Here is a 27,551-nt window from a genome sequence, read left to right as displayed (position 1 = left end):
TTTCTCCTGCACAAATTTGCATACAAATTGACATTAGAGACCTTAGCTGACTATGCCAACCAATTGTCAGATTTGGTGCAGATCAATCCGTAGGCCAAAGATTCTAGGTGGATCAAAACTATCTTTCCTTTGGAAAATACAGCTGAACAACGATCGCACATAAAAAATAACCAATGTCTCTCATCATGTTCTTCATTTATATCATCATCTTTCCCCACCCTTACAAACCAGCTGAAAAAGTAAACTGAGCAGTGCATTTATCAATAGATCCTCATAGACCTTCTTCTCCTAACATGAGTCTGAGCCTCTTAGTTCAAGAACTGGAAGAAATCTCCTTCTGAAGACAACAGATTATAGAGCACGTTGTCGGGACAATGAGAGTAGTCTCTCATGGACTGTGGTTCAGTTGTCCTCACCCGACTATGTGCCTGAGGAAGCTCTTCTTTTGTTGCCCCACGGGCAAACATTTTGTATCTCCTCGCTTTGACTTTATGTAAATGTAAATGTAAATGTGTTGTATTTTTATAGCGCGAACAGTAACCCGGAGGCATCCCGGCGCTTGTACTCCTACCACAAGGGAACCCCTCCTGGCTTTTCCTTGTGAGGTGTTCACTCCTGGGCATCCCATGGTGAAACCAGGCATCCCTTGTGCATCGGGGGCTGTTGTGGAGACTAAGCAAGCTATTGCCCAGAGTTGCAGCGTGGGGCCCATGCTTAGATTCGGCACTGAGGTGAGAATATCCGGTCAGAGGAATTTAAGCCCGATCCCGCCGAGGCGGGAATCAAACCCTGGTCCCTGGCCAGCGTTCTGCATCAAGGTCTGCCGCTCTAACCATTGAGCCACACTTCTCCACTCTCTTCTATCACACTTCCAGTGCTTTTCCTTTGCCTTTTGTTCGGGCAGTGTCTGTAAGTTTGGTTCATTCTTTGGTGCATTGAGGGACACATCCCAACACCATATTGAACAGTTTTCTTGTCTAGAAAGGTGCCCCAGCTCACCGTCTGCACCAATGCCAGTTCCACCAACACCTTGGTGAAGCAAGTCGTGACCTATCGGCTCCGCTCATCGGCAAGAGGATCCGACTCAATCTATGAACATCATAGGTTAAGGTTATCACATACCCAACTGCTGCAGCCACCACGAACAGCTGTAAATTCTTTCTTACTAGAACTATCACTGGGTAAACATGGATAATTCTAATACAGTTTCAATCGCTTCTCTGTGTGGAGCGCTGACAGATTTACCAACACTTCATTTGAGGTTTTCTACAAAATAAACTTTGATAGAAAACAGTGCAAGTGCCATGGTGAAAAGATTTCCTCCTATATTTAAGTATCTAAAATGTTGCTGAGTTCAGCAGAAGCCATCCTCTGTTTCCTCTTGTGAGTAATCACTGCGCAGAGAGACATCTTCCCACACAAATCAATTGATTTGTGTAGAAAGCTGAATGTGTTCAGCATTTTCGGAGCAACTGAAGAACCAGATAAATATTGTCTCTGGCAGTGTCATCATTTACCCTTTTCTCAACTTGTTGTGCTTTTCACATATCCGAACAAATTCTACATTTTCATGTGAAAAATGATTGATTTAAATCTTTCATTTCTGCACTAGGAAGATCAGTGTCCTTTCAGCTTATTAGAAGAGACCCTCAAACAGTTTCAATCTCTCAACCTCTAATTTGTTCTTCTGCTTCCACTCTTGAGTCAGGGATTTGATTCTCTGATAAGATGCTAACCTCACTTTTAATGTCTGCAGTATCCCTCTTGATTTGCATCTGTAAAATAGTTATTTTATCTGTCCTTGCCTTAGTTTCCAGCAGTGAATTTGACATATTTATGTGCTTTTGAATTTGACATATTTATGTGCTTTTGAATTTGACATATTTATGTGCTTTGCCTCTAGATTAAGTAACTTTCCATCCTCTTTATCAAGAGTGACATCACATAGCAGTTCAAGACTTCAAAGAAGAGTGAATATATGAAAACTTCATTTTTGGCCAGAAATTCCTCAATTAACCTGTCATATCTCCTTTGAGGTTTGTTCTAGAATCTCCCTGCAGCTGAGTAATTGTTGATTTCTTTCTAGACAAGTGGGGGAGTTAGGGAGCAAATAGTTCACTGCATCATAAACTAATTCACTCAACAGATTAAAAAAAAAACAATGATGTGGTTCCTGCTCTTGTTACAAAAATGCAAATTAGATATTGTTGAATTTTTAAATGTATATTTGCTTTTTGTTGTCTTTGTTTCAATGTTATTTTGCAATAAAATGTGACATATGTTTTTGTTAAAATTTAAAATAAATGAAATATAACGCTAGACACTTCAATATACTTGGCCATTTTTCAATGATATTCTGGTCAACAATGTTTCTTCAATGTTATTTTAGATTACATCCGGAGTATGCAAAAATACAATTTAGATCTCCGATACTTTTGTTGTAGTATTTGTGCATCCACATATTTTTGTTCTAGATATTTTTCCATACAGGCCCAGAGTTAGCTTGACTTTTGGTTAGAAGCTGCTTTTGAGGTTCTGGGGTGCAGCTTGGTGAACCCCTTCAGCAGTCAACCTTAGACCTCAGTAGCATCTTGTCTCATTGGGCTTCACCCTCCCCCAGTGTGGACTGAGCTCTAGAGTCCTTCGGACCCTCTCAGGACTTTGATTACCTGCTCTTAATGTGCTGCAGCTCTTCAATGAATCAGCTGATGAATATTATTCATATGAACCAATTTACATCCAGTTGCAATCTCTGATTTTACTTTTACAGGTGACTGACTTCTACAGAAAAAGGGACAATCATTGTGCTGAGGATCAGGTAATGGTAATCACTAAACCTTCAATTGATTTTTGTAATTCCACAAATGTGACTGCATTACAAGCTCCCAAAAGTGGAGAGATCACAACAATAAATTAGAGGTGACAATCTGAGAAGCAGAGTAAAAACCAATGGAAAACTGAAGTGTGAATGCAAATATGAACATGAGACCTGACGGGTGAGTAGAGCGCTTTACAAACCCCTGATTGATTGATTGAATATTACCAGTCATGTTTCACCAGATAATGGGTATAAATGCATCCATGCACTGTCCACAAGAGTAATTTGTTGTCCCTGGAAGCTGACTGTAAATAGGGATGTGTGGTTTGGAGAACCTCATCCCAAGTACAATCCTATTAATACACAACCCTAAAGAACTGAAATAGGGAAGGGCTGTCCTTTACATGTCCCGTCCAAATACAGATTCTATATTTACTCTAAAACCCAAATTGTGATTTGGTAATGTATTACCCAATCACAACTTGGATTTTCTACATTTAAGCTCTTCAATTTTACATTTGCGACCATAACAGTTCTTTGTACATTAGACTCAAAGCTCCTGAAACACACAATTTTCTTTATAACTGTCTATTTCTTTTTTCTGATAAATATTCAAAACAATACAGTTAGAATTGCTTTGTGTAAGATGTACGCATTATTGTTTATTATTTTTATTCTTAATTTGTGGCAACATGACATCATAATACCTCACCTTAGAAGACACTGGTCATTTCCCAGTTCAGTATGACAACAATCTATTATATATTTTTTCTTTTTTCTCCTTGTTACTTTTCCTGTGACCTCTATTGCTTGACCTTTGAAGGACTTCTTGAGTTATGTAATAAGATCAAGCTTCTACCTTGCTTACTTTATTATTATGCCATGTAGGAAATGTAGTTTGTTAGACCTGGCACCTTGGCGTGAGTCTCCCTTCCACTTTTTGCTGATGTGCATCATATGTTTTGCTGGTGTTAGCTGCTCAGGGCACTGTGCCCTTGCCAATCAGTGCCACAGTGCAAGTGCTCCCTATGAAAAGTGTCTACATTGATTGTTTTCCATGATTGACTTATTTGATTTACTGTCAGTCCCTAGTACAGTGCACCAGGAGTGCCAGGGCTTGTAAACACAAATACTGCTGGTGGGCTTGCAGCACTGGTTGTGCCACCCATGTTGTGTGGGTTCGGGCCACCTTATGAGTGTGTGTTTTATTAACATGGCTTTTCTGATTTTAAACGCCATCTTTTTCCTTTGCTCGCCTTTTGCGCACAACACTGGTGCGGGGTGTTTTTGCAAGTTAGCTTTTCCTAAGGTTCTCACATGGGAGAGAGTTTGTTTTTCCCTTCCCCAGACATACATCGTATCCACAGTCTATACAGTGAGTGCTAGGCCGCCAAGGACATGTGTGAGCCTGTTTTTCTGCATGCCCCTGTAACACTCTGTAGACACAATATTTTGGCAGCTGCATTTATCATAGCACACTGCACATGATCTCACACACTTGGACGAATCCAGGGATGCAGAGAGACCTATGCTGAACCTGACGTAATTTACACTTAGTAAACAGAGAGGTAAATGGGGTCCCCCGATGCTCATGAGACCTTCTATATTTGAACATAGTAATGATCCAATATAGGGAGGGTGTATAACTAGGCACTATATTTTACCTGTTTGCACTACTATTGTAATATGGTTCCTCCTTTTGTGTTTTACAGAATTGTAAACCTGCTAATCACAATATTATTAGTAATATGTTTGCTTGTGTTATCTAAGGTACTGCGAATGCGAACACAACGTTAAATTAAAGAATTTAACCTTACAGTGTCTCTTTTTTCCTTTCGTTACGAACCATTGTGAGTGTAACCAAAAGGCGTCTTCACTTCCCACTATACCCGAGATAGTCCTGAGTCGCATTTTCTGGATGCTCTATTCATTGGTTTCTTTGCTATAGGACAAAGTTCTAATGTGACACTGATTGCTAGCTGGTAAGGGTTTTGTTAGGCACGGAGGTGAGTTTTTGGCGCACCATAATTCACTAATGTCCTAATGCTCTGTGCACAGTTCTGTATATGAGCAGAGATCCATGCAACACCCAAAGAAGCGACCTAGTAAAATGGAAAGGGGCGACCATTCGGTCCCCCCGAACGTATGGCGGAGTACCACGATCCCCCCGGGAAGCCATCTTGGGCGGGGGGCGAGTCTCGGCTGGTATGCCCGAAGCGGCGTAGCCGGGGCGCGCCTTTTCCCGCCCTGGAGTGGGCTGGCCTAGACACTGACGCGGCCGGGCCACGCCCACGGGGCAGGCCGGGGCGGGTTTACGCCCGCCCTGAAGACGGATAAAAGGAGCAACAAGCCAAGGAAGCATCCTCTTGTTCCTGTGCTCTGAAGCTGCACCACCTCGCTGCACGTGAGCTCGAGACGGAACGAAGAGCCAATTTTGAGCGTTGTAATCTTTCTTGTTTGTTTTACAGATACTCTGTCGGAGAATGCCTAAGAAGGCGGGAAAGCGAATGACTACCGACCAGATGCTGCGTGTTCTCATGAAGGAGGTGACCGACCTAAAGAAGCGAATGGCGGAGAAAGACGAGGAAGGGGGGGCGAAACGTCCTCTGGCAGGAGCAGCTCCAGGAGGAAAAGGCAAGAGGCCCAGAAGGGGAGCAGCTGTGGGAGAGATCCCAGTTCCCTGTACCCCACTTGAAGCACCCACTCCTGTGCCAGAGGAAGGGAATCCGATTCCCGTGGTGGTCACCCCCGTGTCCGGGGAGGATATGCCGCCCGAGCTGGCAGCACAATTAGCAGCGTGGTTGGGTAAAGGTAGCAAGGGCGCCACGGCTGACGACGCACAGGTGTTGATGAAGCAGCTGCGGGAAACAAGGGAAGCGACGAAGGCACCATCGCCGGCTGCGGCAGTGGAGACGCCACCTGGCTCAGGTCCAGTCGCAGATACAGCTTCCGGTTCAGGTAAGCGGCCATTGCCGATTGCAAGGGATGAGTCGGCACCCTCTCGAAGGGAAAAGTTGGGTCAACATGTCCCTCTGGCTATCAAAGAGAAGATATGGGCAGGGGAGTATATAAACATCTTCTCGTTGCTTACCGATCATTATGAGATGGAGCATGTTAAGAGCCAGAAGGAGCTCATGCATCCGAGTGTTTGGCGCGCAAAGATGGCCGCCTTTAAGGTAAATGAAAACATTGGTAATTGGGGCAAAGCATGGGGGGTTTTTACATCCATCTTGGGTGAACGTAGGCCCGAATTGCTGCCCGAATTGCCGATTTATCAGTCACGGATCATGGGGTATTCAGTATCTCACGAGGGCAATCATTGGTTTTGTTACGACAATATTTTCAGAAAGGCAAAAGAGCATGATAAAAACTTAACTTGGGATTGTTATGATTCTGTGTCCTGGTCCAAAATGGAGGATTCTGGTATGTTGAAGGTGCCTTTGGTAGGGAGTAACATTGGTGAATCTTCCCGCCAATATGCGGGGACGCCCTTTCGATCAGGTACGAGTAACGACAATCACTCGAGGCCAATCGGCAACGCAGGAAAAAGGGGGGTTTGTTGGAACTTTAACAGGGGGAAATGTACGAGGCTCCAGGGGTCATGCAAATTTAGGCACGAATGTGGGGGGTGTGGGCAATCATCCCATACTGAGTCCATGTGCAGAGCCAAAACGGTTGATAACGGGGGTAGAGGAGGCGCCAAACAGGTCTGACATAGTCCGAGGGGCGCCTTTACCTACTCCGATTGATACCATGGCAATGATTCCATGGCTCAGTGAATACCCGGATTACGCTTCCGCTGGGGTGTTGCGTAACGGATTTTCATATGGTTTCCGCATCCCAGTGGGGGAGTTTCAGGGTATAGCAAAATGTAAAAACCAGATATCAGTCTTACAGCATACGACCGTGGTACAGGAAAAGATCGGGAAAGAGGTGGCTCGAGGTCGAGTCGCCGGTCCATTTAATGTGCCACCAGTTGCTAACTTTGTTTGTTCCCCTTTGGGGGTGGTCCCCAAGAAGGACCCGGGTGAGTTTCGGCTGATACATAATTTATCAGCTCCACGTGGTCTTTCCGTAAACGATGCGATAGACCCGGAAGTGTGTTCGGTGCGGTACGCATCCTTCAATGAGGCTGTAGCCATATTGAATCGCCTGGGGCCCGGTGCGCTGATGGCAAAATCGGATATCGAGTCAGCGTTCCGGTTGCTCCCGGTACATCCAGACGATCAGCGTCTCCTTGGTTTCATGTTTCAGGGTCAATATTACATGGATAGGTGTATGCCGATGGGGTGCTCCGTATCGTGTGCATATTTCGAAAAGTTCAGTTCCTTCCTGCAATGGGTCTTCACAAAGAAGACGGGGTTTCAACATGTTATGCATTATCTCGATGACTTTTTGTTTCTGGGGGCAGCCGGGGATCCTGAATGTGGACAGGCTTTGACTGCATTTTGTGTCTTGATGAATCAGTTTGGCGTGCCATTGGCACCAGGTAAGACTGTGGGTCCCTCGACTTGCCTCGAGTTTCTGGGGATCGAGCTCGATTCCGAAGAAGGTTGTTTTCGTTTACCAGGTGACAAAGTGTTAAGATTCAGGGCATCCCTGCAAATGTGTATAAGTGAGTCTAAGGTTAAGCTACATCAATTACAGCAATTGGTGGGACAGTTGAATTTTGCCCTAAGAGTTATACCGATGGCCCGCCCCTTTTCTCGCTCGATCGCTCAAGCCATGGTCGGCCTGAAGGAGGGTCATCATCGCACAAGGCTCTCGGCCGAGGTTCGCCAGGACATGCGCATTTGGTTGGCATTTCTGGCGGATTTCAATGGTCGAATTGTCTGGAACAAACCGGCCGTGTCCTCTGAGGAGCTGGGGCTGTGGACAGATTCGGCAGGGAGCATTGGTTTTGGTGCCATATTCTGCACTCAGTGGTCGGCACAAAAATGGCCTCAATGGTGGCATGATAATGGTCTGACAAGTAACATTGCTTTCCTAGAACTTTTTCCCATTCTGGTGGCCCTGAGAACTTGGCCCGAGGGGTTCAGAGATCACTCTGTGGTATTCTGGTCTGATAACATGACCGTGGTTGAGTGTATCAATAGCCAGGCAGCACGATGCAAATGGATTCTGAGATTGCTCAAGGAGATTGTGTTATTGTGTGTGCAATTGAATGTCCTATTTAAGGCAAGACATGTCCCGGGGGTGATGAACCAGGCGGCTGATGCGCTTTCTCGTTTTCGTATGCAGGCCTTCTGGGGTTTTCTGCCCACAGCGGACCCGGTGGCAGCACCCTTTCCCGAAGCTCTCTGGTCTCTCGGTGCCCCGAACTACAGAACCTCGTGGGAGAGAGTTTAGCACCCAGGACGAGGAAGGCATATGAAGGGGCGTTCCGTTCCTATTGGGCCTTTTTGGGGGCGGCTAGAGGGGAGCTTTGGGGCCAGGAGGAGTGGTTAGTGAACTTCCCGCTGTCTTTACGTCAGGCAGGCAAATCAGTGGCTACGGCCCAGAGGCATCGGGCCGCCATTTCCTTTGTGGCTAGGGCTCATGGGATCCAGGACCCGACAGCGTCTTTCGTTGTGCAAAAAGCGCTACGTGGGTGGCAACGCCTTGAGGGTCGCAGAGTAGATGAAAGGCGCCCGATAGGTTTGGATAGGTTGGCCCTGTTATTAGCTAGACTCCCTGCAACATGTTCATCCCAGTATGAAACAGTGTTATTCCGAGCCGCTTTTACGCTGGCATTCCATGGGGCTATGCGGGTAAGCGAACTAGTGGCGAGGAACAAGCAGGATGTGATGGGGGGACTGTGCCAAGAGCACGTTCAGATCAGAGGGGAGACAATGACTGTCTCGTTCGTCAGGTCCAAGACCGACCAGGGTGCGATGGGTGATTGCATAATCATACAAAGGATCCCCGGGTCCTCCAGGTGCCCGGTAAGTTGTGTAGAGGAATATTTAGCACAAAGGGTGGCATCATGGGGGGGGACCTTGTTGAGACACGGGACGCCACCCCACTGACGAGGTTTCAGTTTCAGCGGGTGCTTGCGATGTCGATTACGGCTGCGGGCTTGAACCCGGGCGAGTTTGGGACCCATTCCTTTCGGATAGGGGCTGCTACAGAGGCTACAGCCAGGGGTCTGAATGTTGAACAAGTTAAACGTGTGGGGCGTTGGTCCTCCCATTGTTATAAGAGGTATGTGCGGTTGCACATGTTGTGAAGCTGTAATGATGTACTCACGCTTCTTGTTTTTGTTTGGTTTCAGTTGCGCAAGCCTACGAGGCGGGGCGGACTATGCAGTCGACCCAACACCGGGCCAGCGGTCAGACTTCACCGGCTGTGAGAAAGGAGGTGTGGGTCGTGGGCCACTCATACGTGAGGCGTGCCGCGGACGTATTCAAAGCAGGTGACATGATTCACGTGGCTGGGGAATACGGGTACAGTATGTCCTTCTACGGAAAGGGCGGACTCTGTATTGACCAGTTTCAATCATTTTTTGAGGGTTTGCTAGGGCGGACAAGGTCACCGCCGTCTATAGTCATAGTACATCTTGGGGGCAATGATTTGGTCACCACTGGTAGACGACTTCTTCTTGAGGCGATGCTTTCCACTGTAAGTTGGTTGGCGAGGAGAGTTCCAGGGTGCACGATTGCATGGTCACATATGATCCCACGAAAAGTATGGCGGGGTGCTATTTCTGTTTCTGCTCTGAATCATTCAGTAAGAAAAATTAATAACAAAGTGAGTAGATTGTTCCGTTCCAATACACTGCATTCTATTTCGCATGGTTGTATTACTGGTGACAGTATGTATTTGGGGGATGGTGTTCATTTGTCCCGGGTGGGGAACGAGTTACTCATAGGAGACTGTATAGCTTGGCTAAAGACTTTAAGACATGACCTTTAGGTAGGAGTGTTGTGGGGGGTCCGGATAGCCGGTCAACTATCCGGCCTGTGGCGGTAAGGTCATGATCGGTGAGCACTAATTGGAAGATCCCTATGAGTGGGCATCACCCATTACGGATGGGAGCGCTCGAGGGAGGTGGCCATTGGCCCCTCCAAGGGGAAGGCGGTCCCTTCTAAGGTTGGGCCGCCGAAAGGAAAGGAAAGGCGGTCAAGGCCCCTTCCTGGGTAGGAGGGGCTACAGCCCCCTCCTGGAGAATTTCCCGGGGCCATGACATCTGCGACGGCAGATGCGGTAAGTTGTGTGGGGTTTGGGGGGGGGTCTACGCTACCTTCTAGATCCTCACACGAGTCCTCGAACGACCTTTAAGTGGCGTCGAGTTTATTGGGGCCCCCGTCAAGTCAAGGGAAATTGGTAGTTGCACTCGAGGTACACCTCTGTGCGGTCGCCCCTCACAAGTGAGGGGGATATTTCTGGTTAGGGATCTTGACACCGGTTACGACCTTGCCGTTGGCCCTTAAACGTTAGGATGTACAATTTCAACATTTCAAGTTAGATGTTTTGTAGGATGTTAGTTCGGCTAGGAGAACCTTTGTATTAGAGAATATGTTAAGGTTAGCCAAACATCGCAATGTGGTAATGAAATTGTACATAATATGAAACTGTTATTTTAATGTTTTAATTTTGTTTCATATTTTAATAAATACGGCCGGGAGGGTCACTCCCTCCCGTCTTCCAAAAGTTCAGAACTGTTTCCGGTTTCCCATCCTTGGGGATTGTGTTGAGAGGGGGTGGCGGGTATCTCAGCCATATGGAAAGGGGCGACCATTCGGTCCCCCCGAACGTATGGCGGAGTACCACGATCCCCCCGGGAAGCCATCTTGGGCGGGGGGCGAGTCTCGGCTGGTATGCCCGAAGCGGCGTAGCCGGGGCGCGCCTTTTCCCGCCCTGGAGTGGGCTGGCCTAGACACTGACGCGGCTGGGCCACGCCCACGGGGCAGGCCGGGGCGGGTTTACGCCCGCCCTGAAGACGGATAAAAGGAGCAACAAGCCAAGGAAGCATCCTCTTGTTCCTGTGCTCTGAAGCTGCACCACCTCGCTGCACGTGAGCTCGAGACGGAACGAAGAGCCAATTTTGACCCACCCACCAGCCCCTGAGGACAGCAAGTGGTTTTGAATAAAGTTTGATGTAGTAACTCTTTTGTTTGCAGGTCCGGATTATTATCGTGATGACTTTGAATATGCAATAAAGAAATAGTCAATTTGTGGTATGTTTTGCAAATAAAGTAATCCTGCTTTAGTGTTGATCAGTAGTATGTTTTAATAAAGTTGTTGCTTTTAATTGTCTTTTAAGTAGTTTAGTCATTTAGTTTAGAACTGTCGTATTTATTTTGGTCGGGCGGTAAGGTCATGATCGGTGAGCACTAATTGGAAGATCCCTATGAGTGGGCGTCACCCATTACGGATGGGAGCGCTCGAGGGAGGTGGCCATTGGCCCCTCCAAGCGGAAGGCGGTCCCTTCTAAGGATGGGCCGCCGAAAGGAAAGGAAAGGCGGTCAAGGCCCCTTCCTGGGTAGGAGGGGCTACAGCCCCCTCCTGGAGAATTTCCCGGGGCCAGGACATCTGCGACGGCAGATGCGGTAAGTTGTGTGGGGTTTGGGGGGGGTCTACGCTACCTTCCAGATCCTCACACGAGTCCTCGAACGACCTTTAAGTGGCGTCGAGTTTATTGGGGCCCCCGTCAAGTCAAGGGAAATTGGTAGTTGCACTCGAGGTACACCTCTGTGCGGTCGCCCCTCACAAGTGAGGGGGATATTTCTGGTTAGGGATCTTGACACCGGTTACGACCTTGCCGTTGGCCCTTAAACGTTAGGATGTACAATTTCAAAATTTCAAGTTAGATGTTTTGTAGGATGTTAGGAGAACCTTTGTATTAGAGAATATGTTAAGGTTAGCCAAACATCGCAATGTGGTAATGAAATTGTACATAATATGAAACTGTTATTTTAATGTTTTAATTTTGTTTCATATTTTAATAAATACGGCCGGGAGGGTCACTCCCTCCCGTCTTCCAAAAGTTCAGAACTGTTTCCGGTTTCCCATCCTTGGGGATTGTGTTGAGAGGGGGTGGCGGGTATCTCAGCCATATGTGTCTAAGGTCTGCCACTGCAGAACCTGCGTGCAGTCTGGTACTGTCATGCTGACTGCGCAAGTGCACCTACTTGCCAGTCCCTAAGCCTTCCCTCAACTTCATATTAGTCACCCTTATGGTAGGCCCAAGGGCAGGGTGCATTGTAAGCATAAGGTAGGACAAGCCCTGATGTGTGTGGCATGTCCTAATAGTGAATGAAAACCATTTTTGTTTTTCACTATTGTAAGGCTGCCTGCTCTCCATGGACCAGAATGGGCTGCTGGAATTATTACACACTATAATCCTAACAGACTCAGAGAGAATGGTGGAAAGTCAAGTTTAGTATGCCTGAACTCGGAATAATAAAATACTTCTTTTAGTAAAGTTTATTTTAATATCCTGTGTTTGCAAATACTACTTTTAGAAAGTTAGTATTTGCTTGCCTTGCCATTTCAGCCCGCCTCTGCTCTTAGGTGTATCTGCTGTCTGGTTTGTGTGAGTGACAGGGCTGGGGAATTTCAGGAAATAGTCTGGGCTGCCAGGTGGTGAATAGAGAGATTACACCAGGATGGGTGGGAGTAGTGCCCCTTGACTCTGAATAGGGCTGTGCTCTGCCACCTCAATGCTGGCTCCACCCCCTGGGGAGCGTCTGATGTCTCTGCCCTGCTCACTGAATGAAGAAGTCAGAGTCCCCAATCAAAGTACCCAGTAACTGGACTGGATTAGGCAAAGGCCCCCCTGGCCTGAAAGAACAAAAGAGTTGCTGTATAAAAGTAGGAGCCCTGCTCCTAAGAAATCACTCAGCTCCGTTGAGCCGTGTCTGTCCCGTTCTGCTTGGGCCACCCGCACCCTGCCTCCCTCCTTTTCCGCCGAGTCGCAGTGGTCATTTGAAGCCCCCGCCACAGAGGTCAACTTAACAGCCAGCACGAGTGCCGTATAGCCCGTACGCCCGGACCCCACCAGCGCTTGGTAACTTGAGTCCGCGCAGCACACAGAGCCTGCCCATACGCGCCGTACTGGCCGCTCCGTGCCGCCTGGTCTCCAGACCCGTCTACAGCCCCAACAAGTGGATCGGCTCGTACGCCGCACCGCGGGAACACTTCAACGCATCGTGAAAGCCTGGAAGCCTCGACTGCCCGCCTTGCCTCCCAGAGTCCAGCTCCTCCGCCTCGTCCCACGATGCCTGTACGAGCCGGACTTAGCCAAGGAAGCCGCAGAACCGCCCCGTCCCCGCCTTAACTGGCCCCTGCATCCTGCGTGTCATCGGCTACAATTTCAAAGGTATTGTGCGACTCGAACTGTGTCTTTGTGCGCATTGGACGGCAGGGCCCGCAACGTTTGATTAGTTAAGTTTAAGAGTACGAACTTTCACGAACGAGTTGCACAGCCAGCGCCAAGCGTACAGGACCCAAAAATCAAGCATTTTGAAAGAACTCTTGCTTACAGCAGTATTGTGGTAATTTATGAAACGTTATTTGGTCTTGTATTAAGTCTACTGAAAGAACTCATATAAAATACTTAGTTTTATATAACTACGCCTGGTGTCCATTTGTGGTGTCTTACTATATTACAGTATGTGGTCATAAATGCTTAACTAACTAATCGCCCTCAAGTTTAGCCTTGTCTGCTCGCGCCACATTACCTAAACGGTGAGCAGGGGTTATTCCTAGTAGTGAGTCCCTTGTCCTGACTAGAGGAGAGGGTCCCTGCTTGTCACAAGGGCATACCTGTGCCAAACAGAGACCCCCAATTCTAACATAGTTATTATATCATAAATGGATATCGATTCGTAAAATCCCATTTCAAATTCTCCATAGTTTTTGTAGTGAGCAGACTTAAGACTGAATAACTAGATTTCTGAGTAGTCAATTTCTAGGATTATAATGCTAAAATGCAAACTATTAACATATTTTCAAGTGACTTTTAGGGAATGAGAACTATGAAAATCCCTGGAAAGGGTTAGGCTTACTTTGCACACCATGTAGGTCTTACAGTTTCTCATGAGTGCACCTTTAGAACGTATTGCTTTCCTTGCCATTTTATGTGAAAATTGTGCGTTATGCACCTTTTAACCCTATCTTTCTAAACATTTCTTTGGAGGAATTTGGGCTTCTAGGAGTAGTGAAATTCAGGGTGGGTATTTAGTAACCACTTTACCAACAGTTCTCCCAGCTTTACTGTTAATTATAACTGATGACCTCAGTGATTTAGGTTCCAGAAGTTAATTTGCATTGTGTGTTACAAATCAATTTATAAACAGATGTGTATTTTACATGCAGCATATTTCTCTTTGTATTTGTGTTTTTAACGCATGCCTGATCTTCTCATTTCTGAAAGTGTACACAAAAGGATTCAATAAAGGGGAAATAATGTTAGCAAACATATTCACTGTTTTGTGGACCTCGGCTGAAGGATGCATTGCTGGGCTGACTTCAAGAAAGATGGCAGTTCCATAGACAAGTGTTACCATGGTCAGATGGGAGCTGCATGTGGCGAAAGCCTTCTGTCTTCCATTTGTTGATGGGATTCGCACAATCTTGGAAATGATGAAGATGTAGGACACCACAGTCAGCCCCAGAGAGCTCAGCAGGAAGGCAAGAGCTGAGATGATTGTGATGGTATGGAAGATCCTTGTGTCCATACAAGCCAGCTTCACGATAGACAAGCCATCACAGTAGAAATGGTTTATGACATTGGGTCCACAGTAGGGAAGCCCGCTAATGACAATAGTTGGGTAGAGGACACAAAGGAGTGAAGCCAGCCATGCTGCAATGATGAGTTGAACGCAGAGCCGGCCTCTCATGATGGTAGTGTATCGCAGTGGGATGCATATCGCCACATAGCGATCTAAGGACATGATTGGCAGAAGTAAAAGGGTAATGGTTGCAAGATAAAGATAGACAAAAGACTGCATAAGGCAGTTGGTCAGTGCAATTGATTTATGCAGGGAGAGCATCTGCACTAGCATTAAAGGCACAATGTTGGAGATGTTCATTGTCTCCAGCAGGGATAGGTTCCACAGAAAGAAATACATGGGGGTGTGTAGTCGTCGGTCTATGCATATTAAGGTAATCATGAGAACGTTCCCCAACACTGTGACTGCGTATATAAACAGAACTAGGACACAAATAAGAATATGCAGTGCTGGACTGCCGGTGAAACCCACAAGTATGAATTCTGTCACCAAGCTCTTGTTCTTCGTGTCCATGACTGTTCAAAGCAATGCCTAAACAAGAGAGGTGTTTTAAAGGTTTAGTACTAGAAGCATGCAGATCATGTATGAATGGTTTGGTATCTTCCAAGCTTACTTCTCATGTAAATTAAATAATAATCAATAGGGAGTATGCTAGTCACTCACCTGATTTGTGATGGTCTTTAGTTTGTTTATTCCATCCACAATTCTCACAATTCCAGGGTGAAGTGGATTGCTTACTTGTTGAGAAGCTAAAGGCAGCATTAAGTACATTGCACTTGGAGGAATGATACACTTTATATATGGACTGATGCACAAAGCTATGTTTGTGTCAGTTTGTCTTACACATTAAATAATCATTATTGTCGGTGCAAAATTAGTTGCTATTGCTGGAGTAAAATTCTTTCAGTGTGATGGGCTTAGTGGGGGTAGGACCTGGGAGGAGCACAACTGAGTGTACAGCAAGTTCTGAAACATTTACACTTTATTTCAAATGTATCTAATTCAAATGCATGGGTGATAACTAAAAATGGTTTGTTTATACAATTTTCAGTTTGGAAACTCAGAAGTAAGAGAGGGTGTCATTTTGGGTATGATCGAATTATATAATTTTAGAATTGCAATCTTTCTCTGAAATCTGGTGCTTTTTGTGAGTTGTGTAACTGAACTCTGTTGGGGTAAAAGAATATGGAAAAGTGTTTATGGCACTAAAAGAAGAGTTGGCAAGAACCCAGGCAGTGACTTACGTCAATGGTAATAAGGGCGTTAGCATGGTTTTGTTACAGACAAAGGAGGATGGTGTAGAAACAGTCATCACTTGACAGTGCTTCAAGAGTGTTATTAGTCATCAAGAAAGAGATCCTAGATGCAAATTAAGGAATTTTCTGTGGAGTCATATGTTTACTCTTAGATAAGATCATAAACCATGGGAAACAGAGTTTACAATGCTGCCATTATATTGCAGTGCTTTTACAGCGCGGTTGTTACAGCAACCGAGTTGTTATTACACAATACCTTTACATCGCAAGTCATTAGATTGACTTGCTGTAGGGGGTGCTTTAAACTAAGGAATAGTATAGTTCACTATCCTAACACCTTCTCTACTGTTGCACACACTGGTGTTGGAATAGTAAATTATACTGTTCCTAAGTCCACGCGCCCCCTACTCCAAGTCGATCTAATGACTTGCGATGTAAACGTATTGCGTGGTCGTAACAACTGCATTGTAATGGAACATGATGTAATACCATGGATAAGAACATGCTATATTCTAAACCATTGAAGGTGATATATTACTACTTAGAGGCCTATCTTCCACTTGTGATTTTGGTAACCTTACTGATTCTCTGATCAGAGACCAATTGGTTAGGTGTACATCAGATAAGAAGATACAAGAAAAACTGTTAGCAGATGCCCCAGATTTAAAACAGGCTGTGGATATAGCCAAAAGTATTGAGCACACAGCCTTCTGCATGAGTGAGATGAAAGATGCTGTTGAAGTAAAACAAGTGCGTGATGATGAAGTAATGAAGGTATCTGTAAAATATGACAAAAGCAAAAGTGTATCAGTGGGTAGTACTGTTCATAAGGCTGAAACTCAAAAGCTAAAGTGTTTCCGTTGTGGCAATCCTAACCATCTAGCAAATAATGTGAAGTGTCCAGCAAGGAGTGTTGTATGTAGGAAGTGTAACAAACGGGGACATTTTACCAAAGTGTGTCATGAAATGAAAAGAGATGTGGCCCATGCTATTTTTGATGATGAAGAACCTCGAAATGACATTGTTTTCCAGGTGAATGAGCTTTGTGAGAGCAAAGAGTGTAGTTACCCTGAGTGTGAAATTTGGCTTGACAATGTACCTTATAGCGTATATGCTGACTCTTGCTCACCTTACACACTCATAAATGAGACCACATTTAAGGAAAGGTCTGTTGACAAAGAATATGAGCTATTGCCCCCAGACATTAACCCGGGTGGATACAACCATGACACCATACCCTTGGTAGGAATGGTCATCATGCACATAAAGTTCAAGGATAGAGTCACCTTGGGCAAAGTGTATTTAACCCAGAGGGGATCGTGTTTACTGGGGTGGAAACATCAAAAAGATCTTGGCATCAAGTTAGATCCCAATGCCTCAGAGCCGGTGTACTTAGTGGAGCAACCAAGTATAGGAACAGAAGTGTGTGAGGACTTCCCAGAGGTATTTTCAAATAAGTTAGGACTGCTGAAGGGTTTCCTCCATAAGATAAAGTTGAAGAAGCATTGCAAGCCGACTGTACATAAAGCAAGGTCGGTAGCGTATTTGGTGAGATAGTCTCTGAAAAATGAACTGGAGAAGTTGGAGTCCATGGGGGTGATTGAAAAGATTGAGAGCTCAGAGTGGCTTGCCACAATTGTAGTAGCTTCAAAAGGAGGTGGCAGTGGGATTCGTCTGTGTGTGGATCTCAGGGACCTTAATGCAAACATCTGGGTAGAGAGGCATCCTCTCCCCAGAATAAATGAGATGCTCAGCTTGTTACAAGGTGCCAAATTCTTCAGTGTTTTAGACCTCTCGGCAGCTTACCACCAGGTCGCCCTTCATCCGGAGTCAAAAAGCCTGGCTTCGTTTATTACGCCGTTTGGAGCATACCAATACAGTCGCATGCCGTTTGGATTGGCGTCAGCGGCTGCCGTGTTCCAACGGATAATGCAGCACATATTGGAGGGCCTAGGAAAGGTCTTGTGCTTCCAGGACGATATACTCATTTATGGGGACACAGAAAGTGAGCATAACATGAACTTGAGAGAGGTTTTGAGGAAGTTGAGTAAAGCAGGTTTTACAACCCAAAAGGATAAGTGCAAGATTGGGGTAAGGACTGTGACTTACTTAGGGCACACCATTTCAGGAGAAGGAATCAAGCCGAAAACCAGCCTGGTAGATGCAGTAATGTTAGCTCCCGCACCCTCTAATAAAGATGAGCTGAGATCCTTCCTAGGTTTGGTGGAGTACATGACAAAATTCATTGAAAACTTTTCAAGTCACACATGCTCGATGAGGGAACTATTGAAGAAGGGTAGCACCTTTGTGTGGAGTTTGGAGTGCCAAGAAGAATTCAAGTACGTGAAGTCAGCCGTAGCCAAGGCACCCACCTTAGGAATGTTCCCAAATGAAAAAACCACACTCACTACTGACGCTAGCAGTAAAATCTTGGGAGCATCCCTCACTCAGATGGTTGGAGGTTGCGAAAGAATAATTGCTTTTGCCTCCAGGGCGTTAAAGGTCCCTGAGTCTAATTACTCAACCATTGAAAGAGAAGCCTTAGCATGCTATTGGGCCATAAATCATTTCAAATTCTTTCTGTGGGGCATCCCCTTCACCCTGAGGACCAACCACAAGCCACTAATTCCCTTGTTCTCCACAAAGAACATTGAAAGGGCCACTCCACGCATCTCCAAATAGGTCTTGGCATTGCAAGGTTACAATTTCAACATGTGTTATGTGGCCGGTGAGAAGAACACTATAGCAGACTGCATGTCAAGATTGCCGGTACAGGGTGAGGACAACTGGTGCAGCCCACCAGAAGAGGTAATTCTCGCAGTAGAACACCCAGCCATTAGTAAAGAGGAGTGGGAGAGAGAATCTCAGAATGACCAGGTGTTAGGAGAATTGAGAAGATTGATTGAGGAAGGGTGGCCTGAGCATAACAGTGAGCTATCAGTAAACCTCAAACCATATTGGGCCGTGAGGAATGAGTTGTCTAACATGAGCGGGCAAGTGTGCAGAGGAAATAAAGTCATTCCTCCTGGCAATATGAAGGACAGGATAATAGCGTTAGCACATGAAGGTCATCCAGGGAGAAGCATGGCCAAGAGTAAAATCAGACAACATTATTGGTTCCCCAAGATGGATGGGTTGGTGGAAATCACTGTAAAGGACTGTGAGGCATGTGGAAGGTGTGACAAATCCAAGGTAATACACAAAGCACCACTTTTCCCAGTGGGGGTACCTACTAAACCATGGGACAAATTGGGAATTGATATAATTGGTCCTTTGAACCTACATAATACCAACCAGAGGTTTATGTTCGTAATCATTGACTATCACTCTCATTGGATCAGTACCAAATTTGTACCCTCAATAACTACACAAGATTTAATGGAGTTTTTGAAGGAGGTGTTCGCAGCAGAAGGTATACCAAGCACTCTGGTGACAGATAACGGGGTCCAATTCACATCAGAGGTGATGAAACAATTCTTAGAAGAGTTGGCCATCTCACATATAAGAACTCCCTTTTACTGTCCCAAAGCTAATGGAATGGTAGAAAGGGCAAACAGAATGTTGAAGAACTCTATTCAAATGGCTGTTACTATGCATGAACCTGTTGAGGAAGCAATAAGGAAAACACTATGGTCTTATCATTCCTCCCCCAATGCAGTGACAGGAGTATCTCCTTTTGTATCCCTTAAAGGAAGGAATCCAGGATCTAAACTCAACCCAAACTGGTTAAATGGTGGTGTTCCGGTGTGGGTGGATAGAGACTCTGTGAGGGAAAAGGTGGATTTACATCAAGCGGAGTATAAAACCATGTACGACCAGAAGTGGGGCACCGCTAGCAGGAAGTTCCAGCTTGGACAATGGGTAGTAGTCAAGAGACCTGTTATAGGGCGTGCAAAAGTGTCCTCCTTCTCCAAACCAGCGAGAATACGGAGGGTGAACAATAACTCAGTGGTTCTGGAAGATGGAAGCACATGGAGCATAGACAATGTAAGTGTCTGCCCCGATGTATGTGTGCCAATGACCGGTGGTGAGGAAAGCCAAGATGAGACTCTACCGGATGTTCAAGCATCCAGAGAAACCAGGGTGCGTCAGCCACCAGGTTGGCAAAAGGACTATGTGAAATAGAGATATGTCAGCATACTTTTCCTCCCCCGGAGGATTGTTTTTCAAATGTGGTTCATTCCTTACAGAAAAAAGGACTATGTGAAATAGAGATATGTCAGCATACTTTTCCTCCCCCGGAGGATTGTTTTTCAAATGTTGTTCATTCCTTACAGAGGGAGATGTGTTGTAATATCCCTTAGTTAATTCAATTCACTTGTGGTATGCCCCATACACCCCGTCCCCTGAGTGTACTGTAAACTGGCCCATGGATTGTTGGTGGGGCGTTCATGATAGAACGCTGTGTGAGGCTGGCAGCGGAGAGATCAAGACACGAATAAAACTGCTCTTCTTCACTCTCGTGTGTGGCAGTGTTTATTCTCAACACAAACAAAGAAAGGTTTGAATTTTGTGCCAACCTTAATTACAAAGTGGGTCATAGAGGTACAAGAGTACACCTTCTTTGTGGAGTACATTCTCGGTGCAAATCATTATACAGCTGATTGCCTTTCCAGACTGGTATCCCTGCCATCCTCAGAAGTTGATGTTGGTGTGTAGTTAAACATGGGGCAATTTTAGAAGATGAATTCAAGGAAGGGAGGGACAAGCATGAGATGTCATCAAAATGTTATATTTATCTCTAGAGAGGATAACCAGAGAATAGGTTTTTGAGTAAAGAGCTGATGTATTATTGGAATGTGAAAGAGGAATTGGCTGAAATAGATGATCTTATAATGTGGGGTGCAAGAACAATTGACCTTCGTTGTCTCATAAATAGAGTAGTTGTGCTATCTCATGAGGTCATCTCAGAATGGTGAAGTCCAAAGACCGTGTGAGGGAAGACGTGTGGTGGCCAGGACTTGATCATAAAGTTTAAAGGCCTATCAGAAAGTGTTCAGGCTTCCCACCTTGGTGTGCAGGGAACAGCCAAGTGAGCCATAGGAGGAGATAGCAGTTGACACAGTGGGACAATTAAAGAATAAAAGGACTACCTCTTTCTCACGAATTGTCAAAAAAAAAAAATTCTAAATGGCCTGAAGTTTCCTGCATAAGCGATCTCAGCTCTGGTGCCTGTGGTAATATTTCTGAAAGGTTCATTTTGGCAGCAGAGTTTTCCCAAAAATATTGTTCACTCAATAGAGTTAATGTGTGTTCCTAGGAAGTGGAAGAGTTTCTGATGTGTTGTTGTGGTATACATCATGGGAGATTTTCTTTGTATCATCCGAAAACAAATGGTATGATCGACCACGACAGTAGGACACTGAAAAAGTTCATACAGCTCACCAAGTTGAACAGAACAGACTAGAACAAAGTTCTGGAAGATCGTTTGTGGCCTTCCAGCTGGCTCCTCATGTGACTACTGGGAAGGTACCTTTCAAAGTATTTCAGTGGTACACACCTCACTCTCTTGGGATGGACGGAGTGAAGTAAATGTTAGGTTGGAATTGAATGTAAGGAGAATGGTGATGTACAAAAGTAAAAGGGAAAAATGGAGGGATAACAGTTTGGATTGTTTGATTGATAAATATCACCAGGGTGTGAGACAATGTGTGGATGGTACAAAGTGATGTGAGTTGGGGAGAGATGGGAATTTCGATAACCTTTCTATTGGAAGAATTGATTGGTCTCTAAGAGACATGTCCCTTTTACTTTCATACTCTTTCTGTTTTCCACAGCGATTACATAGCTTAGGGGGTTTTATTAGGAGTACTTTGCATGGCTGCTTGGTTGTTTACAATCAGATTTAAGCTGTTGTTGTGTTTTGCTTTCTCTCTGTGGCTGTTGAGGAGTTTCTTTTGGGTATATTGTTATTATTAAGTTTCTGGAACTTGTTCTGTTGATATTACGTGTAATGTTTTTTAAAACGATAAAGATGCGTGCTGTCTTGTTCCCGTTACCATCTGTACTCACCAGAGGAGCCTCCTGGAATGTGGGCCTTACACTTCCCCAGAGTGTTAGAGTTGCAGCTGTTTTTTGTATGCTGTTGATGGCTGGGGTATAATAAATATCTCACCTGTACTTACTGTTTATTGTGAGTGGTCTCCAATGTTCCCTCTATTTTTTCCGTTCACTTTCCATGTGTGTGGCAGTGAATCGTCTTTTTTCCCCGCAACCAATGGTATGTGTTCTCGGAGACATGTGAGAAGCCACTAACCAAGCACTCTACTGGAATCAGAAGTATCTGCCACACCAAGGGTTTGTTTAGCGACATGAAATAGATGACTGAAAGGAACACTGCTAGTTGCATAATCTGCATAAAAGAGGAATCGTCCAAATACGGCTCCACTCTTACATGACACTACTTAAAATGAATGAGATATTCAAATATAAAGACAGCCATTGTCCTTGATGTGGTGTAACAGCAGCTGACCGTCTCCATATAGATTTGTGCAATGTCCAAGTTTAGAAATTAAACACAGGTAAACTAGAGAATACTATCAGAGGGTGAGGGTTTACGGTTCAGTTTGAATTCTAATCACAATGACCATGCACTGGTTGTACTCATGTTCAGTGTTCACACTCATGGTAATAAGGAGTAAATCAGAGCTCCTTTGCCTGAGGAACACTTCAACAATCAACTCACAGTGTCAGGTGACACTCTGCAGACATTCAGAATCAGTAAGGGTCTGATAATGAGTTTGGAGGTGCGGGAGCAGGCCTCCGCGCCACACCCTGCTCCCACACCGCCAAACTTGTCTGCACACCGCCCGCCAGACCACAAGTTAATTTGTGGTCTAGTGGAGGATGCTTTAGCGGTCCCACAGTGCTGCCTCTCAGAATTCACTGCAATGGGATTGCAAAAGCATGTTCATGGACGGTATGGACTGTTAAGTCCATGCCGTGCAGGAACTGGGGGTGCATGCAGACAGGGGGGAATCCCTGGGCCCAGAGGCAATCGAGGGCCCTGTAGGGCCCCCTTAGCTTACTCACTGCCACACTTTTCATCACTGCCATGAAAATTGTGGCAGTGAGGCAAATCATAATATGCTTATCGGTGCTGCACCCCTGCTGCGGGATTGCAGATTCCTGTGGAAGAGGTGTGGCATAGCGGCCAGGGTGCCTGACTCCGGACCAGGGGGTTCACGGTTCGATCGCTGGCACCGGCGGCAGGTGAGCCCAGCACCATGTGACTCTGGGCAATAGCTCGCTTAATCTGCCCTAAGGCTCCCAGCACCGGGACACCACTTCGGAGGTAGCTGTGCACTTTACAAATACTGATATTTCATTTCATTTGGCAGTCAGACTGCCAAAGTCATAATACAGTGGTCGAATCACCGTTGCGGCGGTTAACAGACTGCCACTCTGGGTTTGGCGGGCCATCAGGCCACCAAACTCCTATTCAGGCCCTAGGTGTGAAGCCCAATATATAACCATCACCATAGAAACAGAGGAGCGTCACCCATAGCATTTGTAAGTTTCCCTATGTTCCAAAGTTGTTGGTGGTACAAAGCAAAACTGCACATGAAAGTGTCACTCTTCGGATCTGTGACTGAATATTGGAACCAAAAATACATTTTTAAAATATAAATATATATATTTTTAAATATCAAATCTTAAATATTTTAACATATAACATTATTATAGTGTAAATTAAATAATTATTTCAAAATACTTGTATTCTACAATTGTTTGAAGTAGACACATAGCTAGTACAGGCTCTTTCATCTTTCTTGGACAGCTTTTTATTGTAATTCAGACCACATTAGTTGTGATACTGAGATGTGATCCACATACTACTCGAACTAGATTGAGCAAACCATGAACTGCATCTTTAAAGATGAAGAGTGAGCAGGGACTGCACATACCAGGGATTTCATGCATCCTTTCCATTTCAAGATCAATAGGCAGCCTGGGATCTTCTTTTGAGGTCATTGGTGTAAAGCAGGGATACTCACTATGTGGCCTAGGGACACTTGCGGCCCTCTAGACTTGCACTTGTTTTTGGAAAGCAAATTAAAAATGACCTACACTGCACAGGGGTACGGTGCTGCACCTGGGCACCCGGACTTTCATCCTCCTGGACTCTGCTGAGACTCGACTCTGGCGGCCTACGCATGGATTGCTACAGACTTACAGGGCATGGGCCAGAGGCGGCTAGCGTCGTCGAGATGTAACGCCCCCCCCCTTAGGTATGCTGGGAATAGGATGCTTCTTGACTAATGGGCCCCTGCGTGGGCAAGGTGGCGAGTTGTGCCCTGTGATTTTTTTTGCATGTGAACAACAATAAAATCTGTTTACAAAAAAATGACCTACACGCTGGGAATTTTCTCCTGTGGGGGGTGGTCATTCTAATCTTCCTGTCCCTCACAGCTAGGTTTTTCCTGGTGGTGACAGACAGGCAAAACAAGGCCATGCACCATCCATGCTAAATAGAGCAGATGGCATAATGGCTTTAATTCAACGACCCCTACTCCGTCAGGCCGTGGGAGGAGATATTCCATCGACAGAGCATATAAGCGCCTCAGTTGGTGAAATACAATTAAATGAACCATTAGATAAGTTCTTATACAGATCATATACTGAAATCATGTATTTCTATGGGATATCATATCGATAATGAAGAAAACAGAGGTAAAGTCAAATAAAACATTTTGCCCAGGATCATACATAGTTTGGTGAAGCAGGGCGCTGGGATTGATCACAGATTTATCTGGTTTTAAATTGTACAATTCAGCATCTAGTGGGTATCTTTCTGTCTCTCTCTTTTACCATAAAAAATGAATGCTTTGACTTTAATTCTTGGTGCACGAAGATACAATGTGGATGGCAGACAGAAGCCACATCAAGGCTTGACTCGTTTTGGGTGCGAGGACCCAAGAGAACCTCGAGCTGTGCCAAAGCCAGGCATGTAGCCCAAGGTTGACTTGAGAGGTCAGTGGCCCACCCATTTCTATCACATAATGACAATTAAGTGGACAGAGGCACAGAAAAAATATGCTGTGACAACGATGAAATAATTTGATAAAGTAGAAGAACCAGCGCCACAGTGCAGAACTCCTCCTTTGGTAACTTTCTCACTTCACTACAGTTTAGTGAGTGTACTGTGAGACTGGGTGTTCTCTCCTCCATGGGTATGATTGTTGAATTACAGCCCTGTTGCCTTATCACATACCTACTACCAATGCTTAGTTTGATTTAAGTTGTTCCTACCACCATGAAATAAAGAAACAGAGAAATATATTCAAAAAATGATTGGCTAAAGAGCTCACAATTTGTCAGAAGAGGAGGATGGCATTGAAAAAAAAAATGTTGCTGGGCCCGTAGTTTCCATCCTCCTCATTAGACTCCTGGGAAGTGAGTAGTTGTGATGGCTAGTCTCGGGGGCTATGTGGTTGTGATGTGGAGTCTGCCCTGAAGTTTTATTATAGTGTTCACAGCAAGAATACTTTGGCAAAATGGCAAAACCAGGAATAAACATTTAGTGTCCTTGCTCCATGGCTAAAACGTTCTCACTTTACCACGTCTACTGGTCGAGGTTGGGTGTTTGTGTCAGCCCACCTCAGTAAACTGAACACTTTGTTGGTGGGTCTTTCTGAAGAATTCTTTGAAGGCACTTGCTGCTTTAAACCAAGTATATTTCTAAGAACTTATAATGTTTACACATCAGAGAATAAAGGCATTGATATTGTGAGGTTTAAGATTATATTTTTCAGTTCAATAACCAAGTTGCTTTCTTTGTACACTTGACTCGCCAAAGGCAGCGATATCAAGCAGAGAAGACTTACTCCAGGGTGTGGTAGAGGGATAGCGTCTCAGATACAGCATAACTCTGTATTGTCAAATCTGTGTCTTTTCTAGAGACTAGGGGCTTAATTTAGAAGGGAGTATGGAATACTGTCAGGGCTTACCCCTCACCTGAATATCTAGGTTTCCTCAGGGGCGATGAAGGCCTACCCACGCTGCCAGGCACAACTGTCAATGCAAGGGATAGAGAGCATCAGCTAGCAGATGTCCTGGAGGCCAATGGGGGCTTGGAAAAAAGGGACCACATTTGTGGCAACCATCTGGCTGCAAGGGGTCTCTGTAGTCTCTAAGACTGGATTTGCTTTTTTTCAGATGGTCCTCAGCTCCTTAGACAGAGAAACTTGATGGGTGGAATCTATTATCTTCTGTACTTCATATTCAAAATGTCTATGCATTTTAACAGGTGTGGTGGCTTATCTGGCTGTGTATGCATGTGTTAAGGTAGAATTAAGGATACTTGAAATACAGGATGCAATTTGTAATCTGTTGGTAAGTCAAGCTGTGCAGACAACAGGGTTTACATTTTTAAGGATAGGAAAGGGTCCAATAAATCTTTGCTGCAACTTGTGTGGACTATCCAGCGTTAAGTTCTTGGTTGACAACCATACTAGGTCCCCCCTTTATAACATGGTTAGCAGGTTCTGAGTTTATCATCAGCAGTTGGTTTTTAATCCTTCGAATTGTTAAAATGGTCTGAAACAGAAGGGGTTACCCCTAACTGGGGAGGACTCCTTGTAACAGTAAATATGTGTGATGCATCCCTGTCAAACAATACAATACGGTTGCTGGATGTGTGCTTTTGTTGTGTATGAATTCTGCTAACAGCAAAGCCTTAGCCCATTAAATTGTTACAGAGGTTAATCAACATTGCAATATGTGCTCCATTGACATATTTTAGTCTGCCAATCCGTTTGTGGGTAATAGGCCAATGACAGCAGGCATCTATATCCAGAGACACACAAAGACTAAGCATGGGCGGAAAATCCATTCCGCTCGCGGATTTTGCGGATTTTCGGTAAATTCGCAATCCACGAACTGTCGCGAATTTACCGAAAATCCGCAAATTCGCACGCAGCGGATTTTTTTGCTTGGTGATACAATATTGCGGCGTTCACTTACCGTCATTCAGCATTTGCCGAGTTGTTTTTCTCGATATTTTGCGAGTGCTGTGCCATTTTGGATCTTGCTGCGGGATCCCGCGGGAGTTTGGCGACGCATCGCAAGAGTTCGCAATTGCGAACATGTAGATGCGGCGGGCAGCAACAATCTCGCGAAATTACAACATTTGCAATTCTGCACAAGAAATCCACCAGCAAGCAGCATAAACCTTCTGAAAATGATGATTTTTATCAGAATAACTCCTCAGGTTGACATTTGCCTGCACTTTTTTGGATTTGAGGCCTTTTTGACTTTCTTTGGATCACTTTTGGATTAGAAATCAACTTTCACAAGTAAGTTTGTTTGGGGCATTACAGTTGCTGTTCTGCAGAAAAACGAGTTTTGCAAAACTGAAAGCACTCAGCAGGTGCAAAAGTTCACTCATCATTAGTAACCATTCCCTGTAGTGCTTCCTGGGGGGCCCCTCCAGAGTTCAGTTGCCTACTTGCAACTATTCTATGACCCTGCTCTGACCATAACAGCAGGCTCATAGAATAGCTACAAGTAGGCCACAAAAGTCCTGGGAAAAAAAATTGCACTGCAACAGAAAGCAAACTACAGATAAGGAAGCAGGTGCCAGACAGGAAGTTTAAATTCAGTGACACATTAATCAACCCCAAATTAATTCATGTCAGTTGCAGCAGGGCAGGTGTGCTTGCTTTTCCCCCCATAATCTAGAGTGATGAATCAGAGGGTGGCAGTGATGTACCAGAGGGTGCCATGGGTGAATCAGAGGGTGGCAGTGGTGAAACAGAG

The sequence above is a fragment of the Lissotriton vulgaris genome, chromosome 1_1 (genome assembly GCF_964263255.1).
Source record: "Lissotriton vulgaris chromosome 1_1, aLisVul1.2, whole genome shotgun sequence".
Lineage (NCBI taxonomy): Eukaryota > Metazoa > Chordata > Amphibia > Caudata > Salamandridae > Lissotriton > Lissotriton vulgaris.
This window is presented reverse-complemented; position numbering follows the sequence as displayed.